Below are 5864 nucleotides of genomic sequence, written 5' to 3' on the forward strand. Positions count from 1 at the left end.
TACTTAGGGTATCTGGAGGATTAAATTTACCTGGCGCCCATTAAGATCTATTTGAAATTTGCTAAGTTGTTTAACCCACTCCCGTCTCCACTGTTTAGCTTAGCCGCGGATACCCATCTGTCTTATTTGTTACCGACAGATGATTTAGTCCCCTCTTGTGGTTTGTGAGGTGACAGTAGCAGAGTTGCGGAAAGTCCTGGGACTTCCCGGACTCGTGAAAGAGGTTACTTCCCGCATCACACCACACCACATCAGGTTACACCAGGCAAGGAAGCCTCGCTGACTGCAGAAGTAAATCACGCACAAACGCGAGTGTTCGCGAGTGCAGTGCGCGGATCAGACGCGAATCCTTTGTTCGCCGAAAAGTGACAGTTTTGTTAGCATTAGGATTAATGACGAATTTCCTTTCTGGTTATAATGATGCAGAATTATTTGATTGAAAAGTTATGGCACTGTATGCCCAGAACTTTTACGAAGAGGGGATTAGTGTAATAACTGCCATTGCGATAGTACCATAAAATACCATTTTATTCATTGAGATCGAGGTCGATCACCCGTTCTTCGGTGTCGATATTTTTCAAGCTGAAAAAGCGCTGAATCACTTTATGACTGTCGGACCTTCGAACGTCGTTGTGGCCATGTAAACATTGAATTAAACTAAACAAAATGAATATATTGCATCCTGCCGAAGATGATACGCTTGGGAAGGTTGAAAAAACGCTGAGATGAGGTTATTGTGGATAGCGTAGCTGACGAGAGGGCTTGTGGGAGTTGCTTGCGAGAGACGGAACCAAAAAATCGGTCACCGGACCTCGTTGTGACGAGATCGGGGGTCTCATCCTCCCTCACCTTCGAGGCTGAGGGAGTTGGCCTAAATAGGGGAGATATTTTGTTTGTAAGCGCGTGGGGCGAAATTTAAGTAAAAACCATAGTGAAATCTTAAGCCGGTATGGGGTACAGGGGAGTTTAAATTGAAAGTGTTGGTATAGAAGACACACCGGGTCAACGAAACCTATGGTTGACCACGAACCACCCAAAGAGGCGTTATGTAAGTGTTTGTTATTTTTTCTACTGACCAGTTGATATTTAGAGAGAGTTCACATAATATTTTATCTGAGTCCACTTCTTATTCACAAAGAGGTTACATATTGTGGGGTTCCCAGTGCTGATACTTAAGCTAGAGTACAATTACAAAAAGAAATGGTGAAAATTTGAAATTATACACCACTCTCCATGAAGTAAAAGTTAAACTAAAAGTATTTTACACCGAGTTGGTATGTTTATAGTTGTTTAAAGGTGGCCACAGACTAGCTTACATGTGCGTCATACATGTGTGTCATACATGTGTGGTGAAAAAATCGCAAACATGTACGTCGCACAAGTTTTCCAATTCGACCGGAATTCATGTATGCACAAGTTTGAGCGTGCAAACATGATTGTCGGTGTGTGGCCAAGTATGAAGCTTCAGTTCAGTGTCTCACGGATTTTTTGGGTTGATCAGTTACTGTAATAAACTCTGTCCAGAAATAATCATGTCATCAGATTTAAGACATTTTTCTAAAGCGTTTATGACTGCTTTTATAGAGCTATATAAAAGTTTTCCGTGTTTATGGAAAACGAAGAGTCGTGATTATAAAGACAGAAACAAAAAAGATAGCGCTTACATGGTTTTGTTGAAAAATTGAACCGAATGCTACAAAAAAACTATAATGGCTAAAATAAATAGCATACGCGGCAGTTTCCGAAGAGAAATGAAGAAAATTGAAGAGTCAAAAAGGTCGGGTACAGGAGCAGACAACGTATATGTAACACACTTATGGTATTACGACTTACTGTTATTCACAAATGATCAAGAAATGCCTCGAGAGTCAGTCAGCAATTTGGATGAAAATCGAGAAAATGAGAGTGGAAGCGAGCAAGAAGCTGATGATGAAAGTGAGGTGAGGAAAATGAAATTTACAATTATTATAATTCCATTTATTACGTCAAATAAAGTAGAAAAACTGTTACAAAATTATTTGAAATTAATGCACCATTCGTTGCTGCCATTCTACAGCACCTTCGTTATTGAAGTAATGCATGTACAATTCTCTGACTTGTTTTGCATCGTTGTTCACCCTTTGGTTATGAGTTTGTTGTAGTGGAAGAAACTCTGTTGCTTGTAAACCCCATTCAATAGTACCCGTATCCGTATTTTTCTTGTACAAATTATTATCTGGTGCGTATACAATTCCACGTTTTCTTCTTAAATAGTTATGCAAAACACAGGTTGCCATAATAATTCTGTCAATTGCCACTGAATTAACAGAAATTGCTGTGTGAAATATTCGAAAACGATTGGACAATATGCCAAAGGCATTTTCAACTTTACTTCTTGCTCACGACAAACGATAATTGAAAATTTTCTTTTCGTTATTCAAATCTTTCCAACTGAACGGTTTCAAAAAATATTTCCGAAGGGTGAATGCTTCATCAGCAACAAAAACAAAAGGCAACAATTTTTCGCTATTATTATTTAGTTTTGTTGGCGCTGGTAAAGATAATTGTTCATCCTTCAGTTTCTTGTAGAAGTTAGTGTACTCTATAACCCCTCCATCAGATATGCGCCCATTTATACCAAAATCGCACATAATAAATTCACAATTAGCATTCACTACAGCCATTAAATAGGCTATGAAGTATAATTGAAGTAATATGACCCACTTCGAGCGGGAGGAATAATGTTGACGTGTTTTCCGTCAACAGCTCCCACGCAGTTAGGAAAATTACATTTTTGTTCAAAATCGTTTGCGATTTGTCTCCACTCATCTGCTGACGACGGAAACTGTAAAAAAATAACACAGTATTATAATTCTAGCATACGCAAGAAATGGAACATATAGACGAAGACGTGGAATCACCGATGAATCCACCTGCAAGATGTCTGTCACATTCGTCTGTACCTCGCGATCTTAACCAAAATATAAGTTCTCCATCAACATCAGCAACTAGTAGCGCAGCTACACGTAAAAGTTCAAAAAGAAAACGCCAAACTAAAGTTGATGAAGCCGACGAAGTATTGACTATGGTACCAAGACAAACAAGATTATACACCGAAAAACTGATAAATGATTTATTACTTGAAGCCGAGATGGGTAATATTGATAAACATACTAAAATTGTTGCGTCGGTCAATACGCCTACTAATTCAAACGATACTACCAATTTCTGCCATACTTATTTGCCGTCAAATGAATACCCTCATCCAGCCACTTATCGTCCAGTACAACATCAAGTACACCTAAGTTCACAAAGACCTACAGATACACAATTTCCAATGACTCCAACACCACAACAGCACCTATACCAAAATTAAGAAACTAGTTCACCTACGTCTCAGTATAATTCTAATATTTCAACGTTTTATGGAACTTATCAACCAAGTGAGGACAATAATTGATAGAAATATTTTTTGACTGATGCAGTAGATATGTACATAAATATTTTTCACTTAGTTTTGTATTTGAATAAATAGGATTGATTGAGTTTTATACGTTCTACTTATTTTATTACCAACGTTTGTGCTAACACGACTTCTTATATTCTATTTGAGTAATAAGATCAAAATAAAGACGTTGAATTATCAAAAACTATAATAGATGTTTTCTTACCTTCATATATACGGTCTTCAAAACGTCAAATATAGCTTTGCAGGTCTCTGGTATTATTTTTCCCAACGACTGAGGAGAAATTAGCGTTGAAAACTTTAAGTCTTCATAATTCCTCCCAGTGGCTAAATAGTGAAGTGTGGCTGTTAATCGCTCATGAGGTGATATAGCAGCCCTCAAGATCGTGTCCTGTTTTTCAATTATTAGAAACACTAACTTTAATAGTGTGATGTAACTTTCTTCATCCATTCTGAGGTAAATTCCGCCAATCATCAGGCTCTAGGCGTAACTCTTCTAGGAGATTAATATGAGTATACTTTGAGCGTTTCAAAAGCCATTCTGTTACTTATTTTGTTCTTTTTGTTGGCTGTTGAACTAGTTTACTTTTCTTTTTGCTTAATAAAGCAGATTACGCTGCTGCTAACAGAAAGAAGGTGTCATCACCGCTCATCGTGCACTTCCAAACTAACATGTTTGATAAACTTGTGTGTAAGTGTATGGATAAACTCTGTTGACGTTCAAAGTACGTCACACATGTGTGACATACATGTATGACGCACATGTATGCTAGTCTGTGGCCACCTCAATAAGAGTTTGAATTAAATAGTGAATAGCACAGTAAATATTTGCGACGAATTATTTATTCTATTTTCTCTTGTTTTATTGCAATTCAACATTTTTTATATAAGATTTTACACGTTGTTTTTTTCATTATTTTGTCCATAGAGTCGTATTCTACTTATTATACTTTATATTTGAAACTTTGGACTTTCATTTTCTCTTGTACTGAGAAAAATACCATCCTAGTAGAGTAATATGAAGTTAAGAGAACACAAACAAATAAGAGACCTTTTGTCAATCTATCGAGACGAGAATAGTGAGTGAAAAGCATTTCAATTAAGATTAGAATTCAGTTCTGGAACCACACAATGAGAGAGAATATAAGTAAGTATATCAAATGATCAGATTTCAAAAAGACCGGCCTTCGTGCGATCGGCACGAACCCTACAGCTTTTTCGGACCTGCCTTGATATTCAAAATTTGATGCGGAGAAATCTGCATCTGGTGACAGCGCTGCTAAAATTCATTTCAGAAAATAAATAAATGAGAAAGGAGCATTGTTGTACGATGGTACACTGTCCGACCTAGTCGAGACCAATTTGTAACAATGGATACGCATTTGTTTGCCAAAATCTCATTAGGATTAAAACATACAAATACTATTGTAATCACGGAACCTTACCGATTTGATATTGGGAATATGAACCAAAGTATCTATATTAGTAATATGTCATTTACTGAAAAAATTCATAACTGCAGATATGGAAATATATACTTGAGTGCACCAACTACTTGAGGAGACCCAACTATAATTACGGCAACAGAATAAATCTTCGAGGAAAATTTTTCTTGAGTAAAGCAATTATGGAGTTTGAAAAAAACTCAATCTAACGAAGACCTACCGGACAATCACCGATTGTAACGAGGAATCAAGCCAGGAGAAAACTCATGTGGAACCTAATGTTCAACTGACCTCAAAATATCTTCAAAAAAATCAGAATTCCGGAAAACCAAACCAAACACTCATAGAAATGGATGACCTCGGTGGAGACCATCAGCTCAATACTTCAGAAGATAATTTTTCATACCCTCGATTGTCCCAGATTATACTGGATGTATGACAGAAAACAGTGGATGTACTTTGAATGAACCCTCATCAGCTCCAAACCATAACATACATGAAAAATTTTCAGTGACAACGAATAATGGCCAAAGCAACTTAGAGACTTCCTCAAAATGTTTGACCACCATTGACAGTGTAAATGAAAAGGAGTTAGTGAGTATGTACCACATTAACATACAAGGTATAGCTAACAAAGTTGAAAAAATCAATGCTTTTTTTATTGACAATAGCTACGACGTTCTATGTTTTTCCGAACATTGGCAGAGTGAAGAGTGTCTCAAACTGATTAATATTCAGGGTTATAAACTGATCAACAGGTTTTTGCAGGGCCACCAAAATACATTGTGGGTTAGCCATTTACCTAAACACCAGTAATGACTCGGGCCTAAAACACTCTCTTATTGACTTGATAGAACTCAGTATTGAAGAAGACTATGAATTTACTGCAATCTACCTAACTCAGTTGAAAACGGCTGTCCTACTTGTTTATAGATCAGGTTTGGGCGATATCGATGTATTTTTTACTAATTTTG

The 5864-nt window shown here is 36.9% G+C and overlaps 1 pseudogene; it reads right to left on the reverse strand.

Moving 5' to 3' along the window:
* Positions 1-211: 211 nt before the first annotated feature.
* Positions 212-4209, reverse strand: LOC141483973 (uncharacterized; annotated as a pseudogene).
* Between the last annotated feature and the right edge of the window lie 1655 nt (positions 4210-5864).

Source organism: Leptinotarsa decemlineata, unplaced genomic scaffold, assembly GCF_025532065.1.
Source record: "Leptinotarsa decemlineata unplaced genomic scaffold, Ldec_3_MD MMD2_tig00004307_RagTag_RagTag, whole genome shotgun sequence".
Lineage (NCBI taxonomy): Eukaryota > Metazoa > Arthropoda > Insecta > Coleoptera > Chrysomelidae > Leptinotarsa > Leptinotarsa decemlineata.